The sequence below is a fragment of the Carassius carassius genome, chromosome 38 (assembly GCF_963082965.1).
Source record: "Carassius carassius chromosome 38, fCarCar2.1, whole genome shotgun sequence".
NCBI lineage: Eukaryota > Metazoa > Chordata > Actinopteri > Cypriniformes > Cyprinidae > Carassius > Carassius carassius.
The window spans coordinates 1,114,109-1,135,000 of NC_081792.1; the positions used below are offsets into that span (position 1 = coordinate 1,114,109).

The 20,892-nt window shown below is 39.0% G+C and overlaps 1 protein-coding gene and 1 non-coding gene across 2 annotated transcripts in view; one reads left to right on the plus strand and one right to left on the minus strand.

Annotated features, from left to right (window-relative positions):
• Positions 1-20,892, plus strand: part of LOC132118917 (putative nuclease HARBI1) — a gene marked incomplete at its 3' end in the record, with an annotated part of 265,948 nt that overhangs the window by 11,277 nt on the left and 233,779 nt on the right. The gene's annotated exons all lie outside the window — the stretch shown is intronic.
• trnae-uuc (transfer RNA glutamic acid (anticodon UUC)) lies at positions 7,205-7,276 on the minus strand. The gene has a single exon. It is a non-coding gene; the product is annotated as a tRNA-Glu (tRNA).

The window sequence follows — 20,892 nt, forward strand, 5'->3', positions numbered from 1 at the left end:
GCTGGAATGTACAAAACTGATGACAAACATATGGTCAGACATACATACAGGGCCTTTCTTTAGAATAAATCAAGCAGGGGGCCTCTCCTCTCTAAGGAGGTATTAAAATTGTAATCATAAGGAAAAGTTTGACTATTGTGGAACCGCCCCATATAGTGTATATAAGGAGATACCAAAAAACATTCGAGAGATTTCCTTGCAAGGACTCTCGGCGTTGTTTTCCATAAAATAAAGTCTTTTCTTCTGAGAGAAAACCACTGACTGAGTGTGATTCTTCTGAGAACCGGTAGACGAAACTACATCAGCAACTTTGAAGATTAAAATTTGGTCTCACTTTCATTAATAACCTCACAATATGTCAATATTGTACCTTGACAGACCGACGATAGGCAGTTTTTCATGTCCCTTGAATGCATGCAACACTATTTATTTCTGTAAACCACACTGGCCAGATTATGGAAAGTGGCCCACAAGCTTGTGCCCAGTTAAAGCTGGCCAGTTCCCATATGGTCTAGCAGTTAGGATTCCTGGTTTTCTCCCATGCGGCCAGAAGTGACATTTTAGACAGCAGTAGAGCTACAGAGCCCTGATAGGTTGAGGTTCCGATGTCTATGGGGAGTCATGTAACATGCTTCGGTATTGCCATTCATCACACAAGCTCTCGGATAAGCTCGACAATTACCAGGGCTTACCTCCTGATAACAAGGTGAGAATAAGCAGACAGCAATGCTTGCCACTGTCACATCTAAAACCAACAACTCTGTAGCAATCAGGGGTCTTTACTATCGGTGGGCCAGTGGCGCAATGGATAAAGCGTCTGACTATGGATCAGAAGATTCTAGGTCAGACTCCTGGCTGGCTCGCTCTGTGCTTGTTTTTCTCCGGCTTATTTTGTTGTTGTGTTTTTTTTTTCTTCTCCAAAATCCAGAAGAATAGGCAAATCTTCAGGCATTCTTCTTTTTTTCGACAAGCTCGGTGATTAAAGGGGAAATAAACTGCAGGCTGGCAGCCAGTTGATTTTCGAATGAACAATTTCATCGCTACTCTGTAACTGCTTCATTACTTTGAAGTGTGTAATGCCATGTGGTTTTGATGTCACGGGCTTGCCATTTTGAAGCCTTATCACTAATTGCCACCTGGACATTGAGAATAAATTGTAATCTGCATTAAACTGAACGAGCAAATAATCAACAACTTTGTGGATAAAAAAATTGGTCTCACTTTCATTATTAACCTCACAATATGTCAATTTTGTACCTTGACAGACCGATGATAGGCAGATTTTTATCTAGATAACGGTTGCAATGTGTGTTTTCAGATGCATGACACAAGTATTTTCACCTGGACAAGAGCTTAATTACCAGTTCAATGTATCAATTCAGCAATCACAGGAATCTGCCCAAAAAAACGTAACCCCCGGGGTGAGTAAAAAAAACAGTTTAAGGTGTCCATATCCCATATGGTCTAGCGGTTAGGATTCCTGGTTTTCGCCCAGGCGGCCCGGTTTCGACTCCCGGAATGGGAACACATGCTCCTTTTTGCTTCCCTCCTCAAAAATCCAGCACATCTTCCTGCACCAGATGTCGAGGTTCTGTCTAACACTTTGCCCCTTCGATAGCTCAGCTGATAGAGTGGAGGACTTTAAGTTTGAGTGTTGGCAATCCTTAGGTTGCCGGCTCGAAGGAGGTCTTTTTTTCAAGTGCTCACCATTTTTTTTTCTTTGGAGCTGGTTTTCTCGCAGCTGTTAGCAAAGCTTGAATTTGCAGTCCACAATTGGAAGCCAAAAGAGCTTTCACTGACCAGGAATCGGACCCGGGACGCGGCGGTGAGAGCGCCGAATCCTAACCACTAGACCACCAGGGAGGGGCTGGTGGACTGGTGGGCTGGTGGGCTTACCTCCTGATAACAAGGTGAGAATAAGCAGACAGCAATGCTTGCCACTGTCTCATCTAAAACAAACAACTCTGTAGCAATCAGGAGTCTTTACTATTGGTGAGCCAGTGGCGCAATTGATAACGTGTCTGACTATGGATCAGAAGATTCTAGGTTTGACTCCTGGCTGGCTCGCTCTGTGCTTGTTTTTCTCCGGCTTATTTTGTTGTTGTGTTTTTTTCTCTTCTCCAAAATCCAGAAGAAAAGGCAAATCTTCAGGCATTCTTCTTTCTTTCCAAAAAAGACATATTCTGCACACCCTTTCCGATGTCTAGGGAAGACAAGGACATGCTTCGGTATTGCCATTCGTCTCACAAGCACTCCGACAAGCTCGGCGATTAAAGGGGAAATAAACTGCAGGCTGGCAGCCAGTTGATTTTCGAATGAACAATTTCACCGCTACCAAAAAACATTCAAGAGATTTCCTTACAAGGACTCTCGGCGTTGTTTTCCATAAAATAAAGTCTTTTCTTCTGAGAGAAAACCACTGACTGAGTGTGATTCTTCTGAGAACCGGTAGACGAAACTACATCAGCAACTTTGCGGATTAAAAATTGGTCTCACTTTCATTATTAACCTCACAATATGTCAATTTTGTACTTTGACAGACCGATGATAGTCAGATTTTCATCTAGATAACGGTTGCAATGTATGTTTTCAGATGCATGACACAAGTATTTTCACCTGGACAAGAGCTTAATTACCAGGTCAAGGTATCAATTCAGCAATCACAAGAATCTGCCCAAATAAACTGAACTCCCGGGGTGAGAAAAAAAACAGATCCCTTGAATGCATACAACACTAGATAATTCAGAAAACCGTCCTTTTGGATAATTCTTGTTTTGCCAAATTATTATCACATTGTTACAGTCGCAGACCTAAAGCAACAAGCCACTACAAGATCCTGCGCCCACACTGACCACATGTATGGAAAGTGCGCCAGAAGCCAATGGCCAGTTTAAGGTTTCCAAATCCCATATGGTCTAGCGCTTAGGATTCCTGGTTTTCACCCAGGCGGCCCAGGTTTGACTCCCGGTATGGGAACGCATGCTCCTTTTTGATTCCCTCCTCAAAAATCCAGCACATCTTCTCGCACCAGAAGTGACTTTTTGGCCAGCAGTAGAGCTACAAGACCGTGATATGTCGAGGTTCTGTCTAACACTTTGCCCCTTCGATAGCGGTGCCGGGAGACAGTTCGTCTGTCTAATTTCGACAAATCACGTCTCTGCATGTCCATCTTTTGCAGCCCATCAGATCTCAGCATTTCCATCTTTTACATTTTACGACAGCCAATCAGGTCTCTGCATGTCCATCTTTTACATTTTAAGACAGCCAATCACCGTGGCCCTTTCCATCATTGGCGGAGCATGCGCATAAGTCCACAGTTATCGCTCACAGCGAATCAATAAATACTATTTTTATTTATAGAGTTATTTTTGGAAATATATATATATATTTAAAATAAACTTTTAACTACGTTACATTGTTTTAGGTAAGACGTTGACGGTGACACTGAGGTAAGATTTATCTATTTAATTAACTATATTTAATTAATAGTTTTTTCTTAAATAAACTTGTAACTTACAACATTGTCAGATTGTGTTAGGTAAGACGTCGACGTTGTTGCTTTGTTTAGTCTGCTAACGTTAACTAACTTAGCTAAGAATGAATGAATGAATGAATGGAGTAATGTTAGCATTAACGTTAACTTAGCTGAAACGTATTTTCGACAGAGAGAAACGAATGGTTTACATTGTTATAACATTGGTACTACACCTGATATTGTGTCCACTTTTAACACAGACAATGATTTAATATGAATGAATGAGTTTTGTGTTGTATTCAGGTGTTGCACCTGTTATAACAGGAGACTTTGTGTTTACCAACTGATAATAATCTTAATATGATTGTATGCTACTAAATGTGACTGCTACTACTATGTATTAATATATTATACACTGAGGTACTATGTATTAATATATAATACACTGAGGTACTAACTATGTATTAATATATTATACACTGAGGTACTATGTATTAATATATAGTACACTGAGGTACTAACTATGTATTAATATATTATACACTGAGGTACTATGTATTCATATATAATACACTGAGGTACTATGTATTCATATATAATACACTGTGACTGAGGTACTAACTATGTATTAATATATAATACACTGAGGTACTATGTATTCATATATAATACACTGAGGTACTATGTATTAATATATTATACACTGAGGTACTATGTACTAATATATAATACACTGAGGTACTATGTATTCATATATAATACACTGAGGTACTATGTATTCATATATTATATGTATTACAGAAATATATAATACACCGAGGTACTATGTATTAATATAGTATACACTGAGGTACTATGTATTAATAAATTATACACTGGCTAAAAATAGCTAGCCTATCATATAACGTTAGATTATACCTCGTACCGCTATATGGCTGAATTATGCATAATGTTAATTAGCCTATAGTATTGGGCACCAGTTTTTACCTGAGGTAAAATAATTTTGTCTGTTCATTGTCTGTTCATTGCATCTGTAATTCAATACATAGGCATAAAACTGTGCCTTTATTAACATTAACATGACGTTTTATGACGTAATATGGGGCTTGTGTTGTTTAAGTGAGCTATAATCGATAATAATCATAATGTGGGCTAATTGTAAGCCTATGTAATCGAAATGGTATGTAATAATCTGATTTTTATGGAGTTATGGCATATTATTATACCCACACACCACAATTCCTCCCAAAATATCAAACTATACCTTGTCCAAAAACACTGAGATGAAATATGTGCTATTTGAAATAAATGTATGAAATTGATTAACTACTCAGTTCTACTGAATAGTCACAAACTTTGTATTTTGCCACACGCTATCTTTTATTGGAAGATGGCTTCCAAGCACAAGAAGCACAGGGCTATGAGTGAGGGTGAATGGATGGCCCGCCTGCGCAGATTTGCCACACAGGGGGTCTGGCCTTCTGAGGAGGGAAACAGACCGGCACCACGCCAGAAGAAATGGCATGACCTGTATCAGAAGGTAAACTTGGGCATGTATATAAACACAGGAAAGCTATGTCATATATAGAAGGAGCAGATAGTTATGATTCACTGTCATATGTTACAGATTGAGAAGTGTCCACTGCAACACAGGGGGCAAATGTCTCTGTTTGGGGGGACACAGACATGTGACTGTGGTTTCCATATGAAAAAGGTATAAGAAGTGTTTCATAAAACTGTGATGTGTTGATGGTGTATTGTGTATTTTTGAATTTAATTTCCTTTTCTGTGAAACTGTAGCCTTCCAGTTTGGCCCCTGTGTCATCCACACCATCCACGTCACCACCTGTAACACCAGGGCAGTCAGGAACAACATCTGGAATGGCACCTTTAAAGCCTACTTTAACTTTGGCATCGGTAAATGCATGTCTTTGCAGATATTTATGTTATCATATGTTATAGCATTTTAAAATGCTTCACATAATGTTACTAATTTCTTTTTGTCAGTTTACAAAGCCACGGTATGGTGGGGCCCATGGTGCAGCTTTAAGGCCAAACCTAGGTGTGGCAAGGACGCATGCAACAAAGGTATATAGTCAAAGAATGACATTTCATTCCATAAAGATAAGCTGAGACTATGTAAGCTTAAAGCTTTTTTGTTTGTATATAGTCCACAACCTGTTATATACTGTGTGTGTGTGTGTGTGTGTGTGTGTGTGTGTGTGTGTGTGTGTGTGTGTGTGTGCGTGCGTGCGTGCGCGCGCGCGTGTGTATGCTTGTGAGGGTGTGTTTATGTGAGAGAGAAGGAGGTGTTTGTAAATAAAAAAATAAAAAGAACTTTATTTCTACAACAGTATCCTTTGGCTTTTTTCTATCAAACCTATCTGGAAAACTTTTTACAAACTCACACAGATATTAAAATTACAAGAAAGGGACATAATGGTATTCCAGACAGATCCACAGGGTGTGAGAAGTGAGTGTCAGAAACATTTCTTTGATATAAAGGTTTATTATTATTATAAGCAGTAATAGTATCACATTCTTATTTTTATTCTTATTGCAACAAAGCATTAAAATTACAAGAAAGGGACAGAACTGTATAGCAGACAGGTCCACGGGATGTGAGAAGTGATTGGTAGAAACATTTCTTTGATATAAAGGTTTATTATTATTTATTATATGCAGTAGTAGTATCAAATTCTTATTTTAATTATTTGTATTGCAACAAAGCATTAAAATTACAAGAAAGGGACAGAATTGTAAAAACAATAAAATAAACATATGAAACCATTTGAAATTCCATATCATCATATGATATCGCAATATGATATATATGACCTTGGATAGATATGATATGACCTTGGATTCACAATCGAATTTCATCATAGAACGAATTAGATTGACAGATCCTTCTTGGCCAATGACGATACCACAATAATGTAAAGACCAATCGCGAATCAGCATTCATACTGTGGCGCGCAATTTGATACAGAGCATCTTCAACAGTAAGCAAAAATAAATATAGTTCAGTTAGAAAAAAAGTAATTTAAAAAAGATATTAAAGATTCTTATATTCAATGGTGAAATAATAAAACAAATAATACATTTCAAGAAACCACATATTATCATTTAATAAATACATTTTAACATGTATCCATACAATGAAAAATATGTTTTTATAAAATAACTGTTAAGGCATAAAAGCACATGAAATGTTTACATATGTGTTCATTCATTAAGGAAAGATTAGAAAATATATTGGGTGATTTCAACCTTGTCCGAGGTGGGACTCGAACCGATGTCATTCACGTCAGTGATTTGCCCATGAAATATATAAAAAGGCAATTTTCTATAATATATGAATACCGATCTACCAAAAATCACACAGAAGTGTGAAAGGTGGGTTTACCTTTTCCCTTTCCCTTCCCTTTCCTTTCCTTTTTCTTTTTTTCCTTCTCTTTTTCTTTCTTTTTCCTTCTTCCCCTTCTTCCCCTTCTTTTTCCTTCTCCCCCTCCTCAAACAGACTATTGTTCCCCAGCTTTAGCTCAGCTGGTAGAGCGGAGGACTGTAGGTTGGAGTGTTGGCAATCGTTAGGTCGCTGGTTCGACTCTGGCTCGAAGGAGGTCTTTTTTTCAAGTGCTCACCATTTTTTTGGTTTGGAGCTAGCTTTTTCTCGCAGCTGTTAGCAGAGCTTGAATTCGCAGTCCACAATTGGAAGCCAAAAGAGCTTTCCCTGACCGGGAATCGAACCCGGGCCGCGGCGGTGAAAGCGCCGAATCCTAACCACTAGACCACCAGGGAGGGGCTGGTGGGCTGGTGGGCTGGTGGGCTTACCTCCTGAAAACAAGGTGAGAATAAGCAGACAGCAATGCTTGCCACTGTCACATCTAAAACCAACAACTCTGTAGCAATCAGGGGTCTTTACTATTGGTGGGCCAGTGGCGCTCCATGTCACCTGTAGGTCGTGGTTATTCTTTGTTATGACAGCCAATCACGTTCCCGGCTGCAACCATGAAATTTATGTTTTAGCCAATCGGCGCTCGTATAGCAACCGCGAAGTAGCCAATCAGCGCTCGTATCGTAACCGCGAATTAGCCAATCAGCGCTCGTATCGCAACCGTGATTCCCCCCAGTAACAACAAGCAATTAGCCAATCAGCGCTCGTATCGCAACCGTGATTCCGCCCAGTAACAACAAGAAATTGACCAATCAGCGCTCGTTCCTCATCCGTGATTCTTCGTAGTAACAACAAGTTATCAACAACAATTGATAACGTCAAGAACCCCCGGAGACTTGCGGATCACGGCTGAAGAAAAAGATAACGGTCATCGATTAATTTCTAACCAACATTTGCAATGTAAGTGAATCTTTTATCAATAAAAAAGTAACACTTACAATACTGGTGCACAATATGCATTAATTTATACTTAACGAATGCACAGATAATCATGAGTTAATGTAAACGAATGAAGGACTAACTTAAACCATTAATTAATGATTACTACATCAGCAACTAATAAACATTCTATATGTTTCATAGATTAATTAATAAATACAATTGTATTAGTTAAATTTACTTTAATGTATTAGTTCCTTAATAACATTATATTAACCAATGACGTAAATGTATATTTTAATTACTACAGTGGCCAAAGCTATTTACTTCAACTTCCAGTTGTCAGCTTTAATTAATCATGAGCTAATGATTTTCAAAGGAATCATGTTATGACTTTACATGTTGAGGTAAAGAGCTATTAACCTATTGTTAATATGTTATTGTGGTTATGGATTTTTTTTAATTAGTCATGTACCTCAACAAGTAAAGTTAAAGTAATAACATAATGATATCTTTACAAATTATTATCTAATGATTCATTATTGATATAATTTTACACTGTTAGTTAATATAATATGTTATTAAGGAATGGATACATTATGACACATTTAACTAATAACAACAATTTATTGATTTCTTTATCTATGAATCATATAAAATGTTCATTTGTTGCCAATGCAGTAATAATTAATAAATGGTTTGGTCCTTAATGAGTTATATATTAAGTCATGATTATCTGTGCATGAATTAAGCATGAATTAATGCATTTAATTGTATTTATTTAATGCATACTAGTGCCAGCATATTGTAAAGTGAGTTGTGTTTTTATGTTAACATAAAAATAAAGTGTCAAATATATAAAGTTGTTTTGAATGAATAACCTGTAGTTCAGACAAGCTAATAATTCAGCTAATCAATGTAAAATATTATAATAAAAAAAAGTATTTCATATTTTTGTAGATTAGTCGACCAAGCAGAATATAAAGTATATTAAGTTACAGTTTTACCAGCTGCAACATTAAAACGATTATTACACATTAATGCATTACTTGTTATAATGCAATAATATAGTATGCATTATGCTTCTACTTTTAGTACTTTAAGTATATTTTGATTCTAGAATTTTGAATGTATGATCTTTACTTGTAATAGAGCAGACAAATTTGTGAAAAATTTGTCTTTAAAAAGGAGATCACATAGAATAGACTGAACTTTCCCTTCCCTGTCTCAGGTGGGACAAAAGTTATATTTTAATGTATAATAATTATCTGAAAAATTACCTCTTACTCTGGGATAATTCTGATATGTTAGCCAACATTTTTAGCCTGTAGGAAAATATATACACAAACAAAGCATAATATAAAATCAACATTAAAAGGTGATCATAAGTAAATATAGTTCACTTTTTTTAATTTAGATGGAACCTCGCTTCAGGAGACGGGCTGATGGAAGCCTGAATCTGACGGATACAGTGGAAGCGTCAAAGGTGAAGGAAGCCAACAAAGGAAAGCCATACACAAGACCCCTGCCCCCGGAGAAAGTGCTGGACAAAGCCAGGAAAAGTTTAAGTGAGCACCACGGAGATCTGTCTAACAGAAAGCACCTGTTGGGTTTCTTTGAAATCCAGTTTGGTGTATTTCGTGGGCAAACATTTAGGTGGGTGGCTGAAAATGCCCTGGGGTATGCTGCTTATCTGGTGGCAGCTATGAAGAGGGACCCCACAGGAGGCAGCAAAGACTCCCAAGAACATGCCCACAACAAGGGGAGTTTCAGGGAGTATATTGAGCTCTTTCCTTCTGGCAGAATTGCCATTGCCATGAAGGAAGAGCAATATGCTGGGAAAGCTCCCCAGCATGCTGCTGACTCCCAGCACTCTGCCCCCACAGAGTTCACCACCCCCACCCAGCACGCTACCACCACCCATACTTCTACTGCCTCTCTCCGCTCCCTCTTGGTTAGGAAGTTGCCTAACCAAAAAAACTTGAACAAGGCTGTAAAAAGACTGGTTTCCCCTCTCAAAGCGGCACCTTGTAAGCAAACATTTATTTGTATAACACTTTTTTGGTTTGTTTAGCATTTATTGCTGTTCAGTAGTCATGTTTACCTGTTTGTCCTGTGTTTTTTTTGTAGCTTTGGCCCAGGCACGTGCGCAGCCCTCAGCCACCCTCACCTGTCCGACTGTGTCCCTTGAGACAGCCACAGGACCCTCAGCCACCCTCACCTGTCCGACTGTGTCCCTTGAGACAGCCACAGGGCCCTCAGCCACCCTCACCTGTCCGACTGTGTCCCTTGAGACAGCCACAGGACCCTCAGCCACCCTCACCTGTCCGACTGTGTCCCTTGAGACAGCCACAGGGCCCTCAGCCACCCTAACCTGTCCGACTGTGTCCCTTGAGACAGCCACAGGACCCTCAGCCACCCTCACCTGTCCGACTGTGTCCCTTGAGACAGCCACAGGACCCTCAGCCACCCTCACCTGTCCGACTGTGTCCCTTGAGACAGCCACAGGGCCCTCAGCCACCCTCACCTGTCCGACTGTGTCCCTTGAGACAGCCACAGGGCCCTCAGCCACCCTCACCTGTCCGACTGTGTCCCTTGAGACAGCCACAGGGCCCTCAGCCACCCTCACCTGTCCGACTGTGTCCCTTGAGATAGATGACAGCACACTGCTGGCAGAGGCAGCTAAGTTTGAGGAGTCATATGTGGCATGTACGTTTATACTTATTTAAAGTATTCAATGTTTCCTTTCCAGGGATAATAAAGTAAAGTGAAGCAATGTGAATTTGTTTATTTATGTGTTTATTTTCTGTTTTTCTATTTTATTTTATTTTTTCAGCAAGACGAGTCTGTCTTCCTGCTGGATGGACACACACCCTGCCTGAAGTGAACCAGAGGTGGATCTCCAAGGCCCTGTTCAGGTGGTCTGCTGCTCTGGATGTCACGAAAACTGTGGCAAGTGAAGCTGACTTGTCCGCATCCAGACTGTCAAAAAGAACTTCTGACCTCAGCTGGCTTGCATCAAAAGATCAGGCAGGTGGTTATCATGGGTGAGATGTACTTTGTGGCATCTGAGTACCTTGCCTGCCGAAGATGTAAAAGGAAGGTCATCAGCTGGAGCCATGATCTCATTTCCCAGCTCGACATTGGCCACAGGGTGCTGTTCCCTTGCATTCTTACTTCAAAACTTGCATGTGACTTTGAGGTAGTAACTTTGATGTGTCAGCGTGGGCTGGGAAACAGCAGCAGCCAGATCCAGCGCAAGCTACAGGAGCGTCATGTTGATGTCTGGTTGCAAAAGACAGTCCAGTATCTGACAGATTGCAAGGGGATTGCCAGTGCTGTCACGTCGAGCCTAATCCTGCCTGTGACATTTGAACCTGCTCCTTCAATGCCTTCTATACCCAAGCACCGATGGCTGATGCAGGTGTATGCCCAGGATGTCCTGCAAAGGCTGGATGAGGTCAAGGCCACTATAACATCACAATATGGTCGAATCTTAAAAATGTATTCTACCAAAAAAGTGGCCAGAAAACTAGCAGGACGCAGCTATGGCACTGCTACTTGGGCAACTAATGTTGGCAATGAGCATGGACAGGTGATCATGTCCGTGCTCACAGCGAGTGAAGGTTTTGGTCTGGGGCCAATGATAGAAGGCCTTATCAAGCGATACAGAGTGGCTGGGGTGGCTCCTCCCGAAGTGCTGTATGTCGACCGAGACTGCTGTGGCAACACTCTTTTGAGGAGGATGTTTGAAGAGTGGGGGCAAATGACCATCCGGTTAGATGTCTGGCACTTCATGCGAAGGTTTGCTGTCGGCTGCACCACCGACTCTCACCAGTTATATGCCACATTTATGAGTGGCCTCAGCCATTGTATTTTCATGTGGGACCAGGTCGACCTGGCTGCCCTGAAGACGGCTAAGCAAGCAGAGCTGGAAGCTGATGGGAAACCATCATCCGAGGCTGATGTGCTGCGCTTTATCAGTCGTAGCGAGCTAGCGCTACATTGCGGGAGAACCACTCGCGGGACCAAAGAGACCCTGGCGCTGATTGAGAGCCATGTTCAGGCCTTTGATGGAGATGCTGGTCGTGACACTCTGGGAGTCCCACTAATAAACTCAGCCCGCATGAGAGAGATTTTAAAGTCCCAGCAGAAGCATGTGGCCTGCATCCAGGATCCTGCCGGTGTGCAGCTCTACATGCAGACGGGTACTGTACTGAAGGGAGGGCACCGCCTGCCAACATACCGCTGTGCCAGAGGTTCCACTTCACTTGAGTCATTTCACCTGCACCTTAACAGATTCATCCCAGGTTAATAAATTATTTAACTGAATTATTAAATTAAGATATGATTTATACTGAAATAATTATGAGAATTGCAAGAACAGCTATTTGTGTATTTATATGAAATTTTTGTTCTGTGAATTTATTATTTTTTTTTTTTTCATTTATAGGCACCCTGGCAAGTGACACCTTCTTTCAGGCATATCTTTTGGATGGGCTTGCAAGGTGGAATGAGGACCGGGCTGTGGCAGCAACAACTAATCAGCAGCAACCACATTCCTACAACCATCTTCTGCGTCATGCTGTCAACACTCTTGCAGAGGAGCTTATGGGCATGAAAATCATTCCTTATGTTGGGCCAAGAAAGTACACTGGTATATAACAATTTTTTTTTGTTTTTAGTGACACTTTAATTTAAGTATAAACCACTGAACTACTAAGTTATAATATAATATTATGGTATGTTATCTAATTGTCAATGTTTTTCTATTTTAAAGGTGAGCTTATTGGAGTGGAATATCTTTACCAGCAAACTGGTAAAGTTCTGCAGGACTACAAGTTGGCCATTGAAGAGTCAGAGACCACTGAGGTTGGTATAGAGGTGGATGAAGGTTATGCTGAACTTGAGGAGTTTCAGGACATCACTGTCCCCACCTTTGACACTGAACGGACACCTGCTGCCTCTTCACAAGCATCAGTGTCTGCAGCGTCTGCAGCATCATCTCCAACTCCTCCAGCAACCAGCCCCACGTCATCACTGTTTGTGGTCCCTCCATCACCAGTGTCATCTCCTGTCAGCAGCTCACTGCACACTCAATCAAATCTAGGACTCTTTCCTGGAGCACATAGCTGTGAGTTTTACCAAAGTATTCATAAAGATTTCGGTATTTGTTATCACACTAACTATAAATTTGTATTTATCACATTGAAAGGCATAAATACACATTTCAAATCAATATTTACCTTTTTGATGTTGTCCCAGTGGACCGATTGTCTGCAGAAACGGATCGTCCAACATCGGAAGAGAACACTTCACATGATGTAAGGGCCCAGTTTATTTTTATTTACATTTACATGTATGTAAACATAATCTGGGTTACATTGGATGTGCTTTCATGTAAATATTTGTTTTCATTGATGCTATCAAAAGTTCCTAAATTATCTTTCATTTTAGGATTCGGTTGGACCTGATAATATTGAGGGGTATGGAGCCGTGCAGGACTTGGCAGAGTTCTTGGTTGGCCTCAGAGACCACCGTCTGGCTTTGTCGGGAGAAGAGTGCATCAAGATCATCTCCCTATGGCAGGCATTGGGGGAGTATGACAGGAAAAAGACCATTTACCCACCACGTCACCAAACCAACCTAAAACAGGGACGATTCAGGGCCAATAAGAAGATTGTGGCCCCAGGTGTGGAGAGCACCAAAAGGTATGTTATATTTAGTAAACAGGGTTTATAAATTGTTTTGTAATATATATCTGAAACTGGCTGAAATATCACCTACAACTTTTTTTGTTTAGTAACCTAACACCTTCATGACTAGCTTATCTTGGTTATAACATAAATTATTAGTTGTGATTTACATTTAATTCTGACTATATATATTAGGTTGCTAAGTATGTTACATTGCTATGGACACAGTTACAACCGTACATTGGAATAATTAATTTAGCAGAAACAAAGCAATCATTTCTTAAATTGGTAAAATCATTTTGTATCAATATGTTGTGTCAAATAATTTGTCTTTTACTGTACTTTAGTAAGTAGCCATGTAATAAGCGGGATAATATGCAGTCATTATTGTGAAAAAAATCTGACAGGCTGACTAACAACACCCTGTAATAATTCCACAACACAGTAATCCAGTAGAGACCTGATTTATTGATATGACATTTCAACATCAATCTAAAAACAAAACAAAGAAAGACAACATAACTATGGGCAGATATTATCAATGAACATTTAGACAACACAAAGCAAAACAGACAGAATAGGAAAGGGAAAATAAAAATAAGATCACACAATGAAAACAATCTTACATTAATAATATGTATCCTGTTGTAATTTGCAGGTGTTTCGTTGGGGCTCATAGTCCTGCACAGTGGCCTGACTGCAACCGAGTGGTGGAGGCCATTTTCACAAGGCTCTGTGCTCTCTACCCAAACGCGGTGCGCTGTGACGGAGTAAGGGTGTCCCGCTTCACTGTTGTAGCACGTGCTTACAAGCACATCCGAGAGTGCATCCTCACTAATGCTAAGGTGATGAGTGAGACCACCATCCAGCTCCCAGAAGTGAACGCTGCAACAGTCACACAATGGTGAGTAAATAAGCATTGTCACCGCTAAGCCTAAACTTAAAGCAGCTAAGGGCTGATGTTACACAGCAACTTTTTTTGATCAATGCTGCTGGGCAACTTTGGTTAATATTGCCATCAACAGGCAACCAGGCAAGACACAGAGCGCAAGATTGATCTGAAGTATCCAGATTGAAATTTGTTACCCATTCTCAGTGGGGAACGTACCCAAGAAACACTTCTCAAAATTTTTTGTATCATCAGCCTTAATGTAACCATGGCTGGTTTGCAGGTCTAGAAACAAATCAACAAGAGTTCAACTTCTGTTTTCTTCTTCATTATGAAAGATAAGATTTATGACATGGATCAGCTGTCTTCAGCAGACTGCAAGAATCAATAATTCATAATACAATTTTAATCTCAATAAAGTAGCCATTTCACAAAAGCAGTAATACATTAGACGACTGCTGTGTGATCTCAGCTGTGTCATGCTGCTGCGTATAGTCATGACAAATAGTAGTTGATCTTTTGTATTGCTTAAATGTTTATTAATATCTGTCGTTTTATGTTTCCCAGGTTCAGCAGGCGTGGCAAGTCACAGGAACAAGAGATTTTGAAGCAGGGTATCCAAGCCCCAGACGCACCCATGGCAGGACCCGAGGCGCTTCCTGCGGCTATGCAGAAAGGACCAACTCTCTATCCAGGCAATTTGGCTGAGCCTCACCTTTTTATCCTGCCACCAAACACTGCTGGGAAGGCAAAACTTAAGGGGAGGTTGCAACCCCAGGCCATCTCCCAGGCTCCAACATCACATCAAGCCCTTCCTGTCATTGCACCAGCACTACCCATCTCTCTCCCTTTCATTTTACCATCTGTGCAGCTTCCTACAGTGAAAGGCACTTGCGCGCCATCCTCTACAGTGCCAGGTACCTCACAGGTGATGTTCTTCAACTTCCCTTTACCTTCAGCTCTGCCACCATCAGCTCAGACACAGACATCCGGTCAAGATGTTCCTTACTCCACTCAGCAATACAGAAAGAGAAAACTGGAGAGGGAGCGCACTGGAACTGTCACAAGAAAATATGTGAAGAAGACAGATGTCATTCTTTGCAGAAAGTGTAACAAAGAGAGAAAGCCACCATCACATCTTCAGTACTTTGGCAACTGGTTCTGCAAAGAGTCTGAGACTCAATCATATAGTGAATGGAGGGCTGTGCTGCAGGAAAGAGGTTATAGAAGAAAAAAAAGGGGAATGGCAACCCTCCAGCTTCTTAAAACTGCTATTTCATCACATTATATTTTTATTTGGTTAATGTTTGCTTTATAGTGCAATTTACAAGTCTCCAACAATGACAGCTGTCTCTAAAATGTGTAATTACTGTGTGTTTCCTCTGCTGCATGCCTCTGTTGGAAAAATATTTCATACCATTATATATATATGGTATGTTTATGTTTTTATTATTATCATTATTTTGTTTTTGGTATATTTGATTTTCTATTTTTTTTAGGAGCGAATATGTCATAATTGCACTACTATAGTCCATTTTTGTTTTGATTTACTTTTTTTTGGCTAATATGTCAAAATTGCACTACTGTGGTAAATGTTTGTCTTGGTTTACTATTTATTATTTTCTTAGTCTGATGTCAAAATTGCACTGCAAATGTTTGTTTTGGTTTGATATTTATTATATTTTTACACTGATATGTAAAAAGTTTACTACTGTGGTAAACATTTTTGGTTTACTGTTTATTATTTTTAATTGATGTGTCAAAATTGCACTACTGTTCTAAATGTTTTATTGGCTTTAAAATGTATATGGAGATTAAAAGGGTTGTTAATATTTGCCCTCACACTATTGTTATTGTGTTTGTTTTGGTTTGATATTTATTATATTTTTTAAACTGATATGTAAACATTTTACTACTGTGGTAAACATTTTTGGTTTACTGTTTATTATTTTTAATTGATGTGTCAAAATTGCACTACTGTTCTAAATGTTTTATTGGCTTTAAAATGTATATGGAGATTAAAAGGGTTGTTAATATTTGCCCTCACACTATTGTTATTGTGTTTGTTTTGGTTTGATATTTATTATATTTTTTAAACTGATATGTAAACATTTTACTACTGTGGTAAACATTTTTGGTTTACTGTTTATTATTTTTAATTGGTGTGTCAAAATTGCACTACTGTTCTAAATGTTTTATTGGCTTTAAAATATATATGGAGATTAAAAAGATTGTTAATATTTGCCCTCACACTATTGTTATTGTGCCTTTTTGTATTCTCACAATATTTGTACATGCATATATATTTGCACTGCTGTTATAATTTTTTTATTGACTTTATATTTGCAAATAAAAAGGGTTGTTAATCTTAATCTTTGCTCTAGCAATGTTTTGTGCCTATTTCTCACTGTATTTGAAGTTGCAATTTGTTTTAAGTATTCCAGTATTACATAACAATAAAACACACACACACAAAAACAGAGACTTTCAGAAAATATAATAATATAATGTTATACTTTAAAAAATAATATACTGTAAAAAATGAGTTAGTTAGCGCTGCGTTATTCATGTATTTTGTTGTGAAAATGCACAAAAACACAAATCATGTATTTGTTGCAATGAATATTCACGTTTTGTCTGTCAAATCATTTCGACTTTTTTATCCAGTGACATCTTGATGCTTTTGTCCATATCAGGTATTTTCTGTAGCGTGCGTCACATAGTGGTCACGAGCTGGTACTTTTACGAGTCTGTTTTGGACTTTATGCGAGAGAGCGCCCTCCGGCGTCCGGTATGAATGAAACATACATAACATGAGAGTGTTTACTTTGGACAGTTCCCAAATTAAAGTGGGGGGGACGAATTTCCGTTCGATTAAATTACGGGGGAGAATGATGATTACGTACGCGTGCATCAGCAGCGTCAAAGCAGACACATTCCAGGAATTCCATCACTGTTCGGAGTGGGCCGCGAACTCGAGTCCCTGTGCGTCTTTTAGGATCTTTACCTCAACTAATGGGCGCCGGCCTTGGCGCAATGGATAACGCGTCTGACTATGGATCAGAAGATTCTAGGTTCGACTCCTGGCTGGCTCGCTCTGTGCTTGTTTTTCTCCGGCTTATTTTGTTGTTGTGTTTTTTTTCTCTTCTCCAAAATCCAGAAGAAAAGGCAAATCTTCAGGCATTCTTCTTTTTTTCCAAAAAAAAAACATATTCTGCACACCCTTTCCGATGTCTAGGGAAGACACGGACATGCTTCGGTATTTCCATTCGTCTAACAAGCACTCCGACAAGCTCGGCGATTATAGGGGAAATAAACTGCAGGCTGGCAGCCAGTTGATTTTCGAATGAACAATTTCATCGCTACTCTGTAACTGCTTCATTACTTTGAAGGGTATAATGCCATGTTGTTTTGATGTCATGGGCTTGCCATTTTGAAGCCTTATCACTTATTGCCACCTGGACAGTTAGAATAAGTTGTAAACTGAGTTAAACTGAAGGAGCGAATAATCAGCAACTTTGCCGATTAAAAATTGGTCTCACTTTCATTGTTACCCTCACAATGTCATTTTTGTATCTTGACAGAGTGACAATAGGCAGTTTTTCCTCTAGATAATGGTTGCCGTGTGTGTTTTCAAATGGATGACACAAGTATTTTCACCTGGACAAGAGCTTAATTACCAGTTCGAGGTATCAATTCAGCAATCACAGGAATCTGCTCAAATAAACTGAACTCCCGGGGTGAGTAAAAAAAAAACAGATCCCTTGAATGCATACAACACTATATAATTCAGAAAACCGTCCTTTTGGATAATTCTTGTTTTGCCAAATTATTATCATATTGTTGCAGTCGCAGACCTAAAGCAACAGGCCACTACAAGATCCTGCGCCCACACTGACCACATGTATGGAAAGTGCGCCAGAAGCCAATGGCTGGCTAGTTTAAGGTTTCCAAATCCCATATGGTCTAGCGCTTAGGATTCCTGGTTTTGGCCCAGGTTTGACTCCCGGTATGGGAACGTATGCTCCTTTTTGATTCCCTCCTCAAAAATCCAGCACATCTTCCTGCACCAGAAGTGACTTTTTGGCCAGCAGTAGAGCTACAAGACCGTGATATGTCGAGGTTCTGTCTAACACTTTGCCCCTTTGATAGCGGTGCCGGGAGACAGTTCGTCTGTCTAATTTCGACAAATCACGTCTCTGCATGTCCATCTTTTGCAGCCCATCAGATCTCAGCATTTCCATATTTTACATTTTACGACAGCCAATCAGGTCTCTGCATGTCCATCTTTTACATTTTAAGACAGCCAATCACCGTGGCCCTTTCCATCATTGGCGGAGCATGCGCATAAGTCCACAGTTATCGCTCACAGCGAATCAATAAATACTATTTTTATTTATAGAGTTATTTTTGGAAATATATATATATATTTAAAATAAACTTTTAACTACGTTACATTGTTTTAGGTAAGACGTTGACGGTGACACTGAGGTAAGATTTATCTATTTAATTAACTATATTTAATTAATAGTTTTTTCTTAAATAAACTTGTAACTTACAACATTGTCAGATTGTGTTAGGTAAGACGTCGACGTTGTTGCTTTGTTTAGTCTGCTAACGTTAACTAACTTAGCTAAGAATGAATGAATGAATGAATGAATGAATGGAGTAATGTTAGCATTAACGTTAACTTAGCTGAAACGTATTTTCGACAGAGAGAAACGAATGGTTTACATTGTTATAACATTGGTACTACACCTGATATTGTGTCCACTTTTAACACAGACAATGATTTAATATGAATGAATGAGTTTTGTGTTGTATTCAGGTGTTGCACCTGTTATAACAGGAGACTTTGTGTTTACCAACTGATAATAATCTTAATATGATTGTATGCTACTAAATGTGACTGCTACTACTATGTATTAATATATTATACACTGAGGTACTATGTATTAATATATAATACACTGAGGTACTAACTATGTATTAATATATTATACACTGAGGTACTATGTATTAATATATAGTACACTGAGGTACTAACTATGTATTAATATATTATACACTGAGGTACTATGTATTCATATATAATACACTGAGGTACTATGTATTCATATATAATACACTGTGACTGAGGTACTAACTATGTATTAATATATAATACACTGAGGTACTATGTATTCATATATAATACACTGAGGTACTATGTATTAATATATTATACACTGAGGTACTATGTACTAATATATAATACACTGAGGTACTATGTATTCATATATAATACACTGAGGTACTATGTATTCATATATTATATGTATTACAGAAATATATAATACACCGAGGTACTATGTATTAATATAGTATACACTGAGGTACTATGTATTAATAAATTATACACTGGCTAAAAATAGCTAGCCTATCATATAACGTTAGATTATACCTCGTACCGCTATATGGCTGAATTATGCATAATGTTAATTAGCCTATAGTATTGGGCACCAGTTTTTACCTGAGGTAAAATAATTTTGTCTGTTCATTGTCTGTTCATTGCATCTGTAATTCAATACATAGGCATAAAACTGTGCCTTTATTAACATTAACATGACGTTTTATGACGTAATATGGGGCTTGTGTTGTTTAAGTGAGCTATAATCGATAATAATCATAATGTGGGCTAATTGTAAGCCTATGTAATCGAAATGGTATGTAATAATCTGATTTTTATGGAGTTATGGCATATTATTATACCCACACACCACAATTCCTCCCAAAATATCAAACTATACCTTGTCCAAAAACACTGAGATGAAATATGTGCTATTTGAAATAAATGTATGAAATTGATTAACTACTCAGTTCTACTGAATAGTCACAAACTTTGTATTTTGCCACACGCTATCTTTTATTGGAAGATGGCTTCCAAGCACAAGAAGCACAGGGCTATGAGTGAGGGTGAATGGATGGCCCGCCTGCGCAGATTTGCCACACAGGGGGTCTGGCCTTCTGAGGAGGGAAACAGACCGGCACCACGCCAGAAGAAATGGCATGACCTGTATCAGAAGGTAAACTTGGGCATGTATATAAACACAGGAAAGCTATGTCATATATAGAAGGAGCAGATAGTTATGATTCACTGTCATATGTTACAGATTGAGAAGTGTCCACTGCAACACAGGGGGCAAATGTCTCTGTTTGGGGGGACACAGACATGTGACTGTGGTTTCCATATGAAAAAGGTATAAGAAGTGTTTCATAAAACTGTGATGTGTTGATGGTGTATTGTGTATTTTTGAATTTAATTTCCTTTTCTGTGAAACTGTAGCCTTCCAGTTTGGCCCCTGTGTCATCCACACCATCCACGTCACCACCTGTAACACCAGGGCAGTCAGGAACAACATCTGGAATGGCACCTTTAAAGCCTACTTTAACTTTGGCATCGGTAAATGCATGTCTTTGCAGATATTTATGTTATCATATGTTATAGCATTTTAAA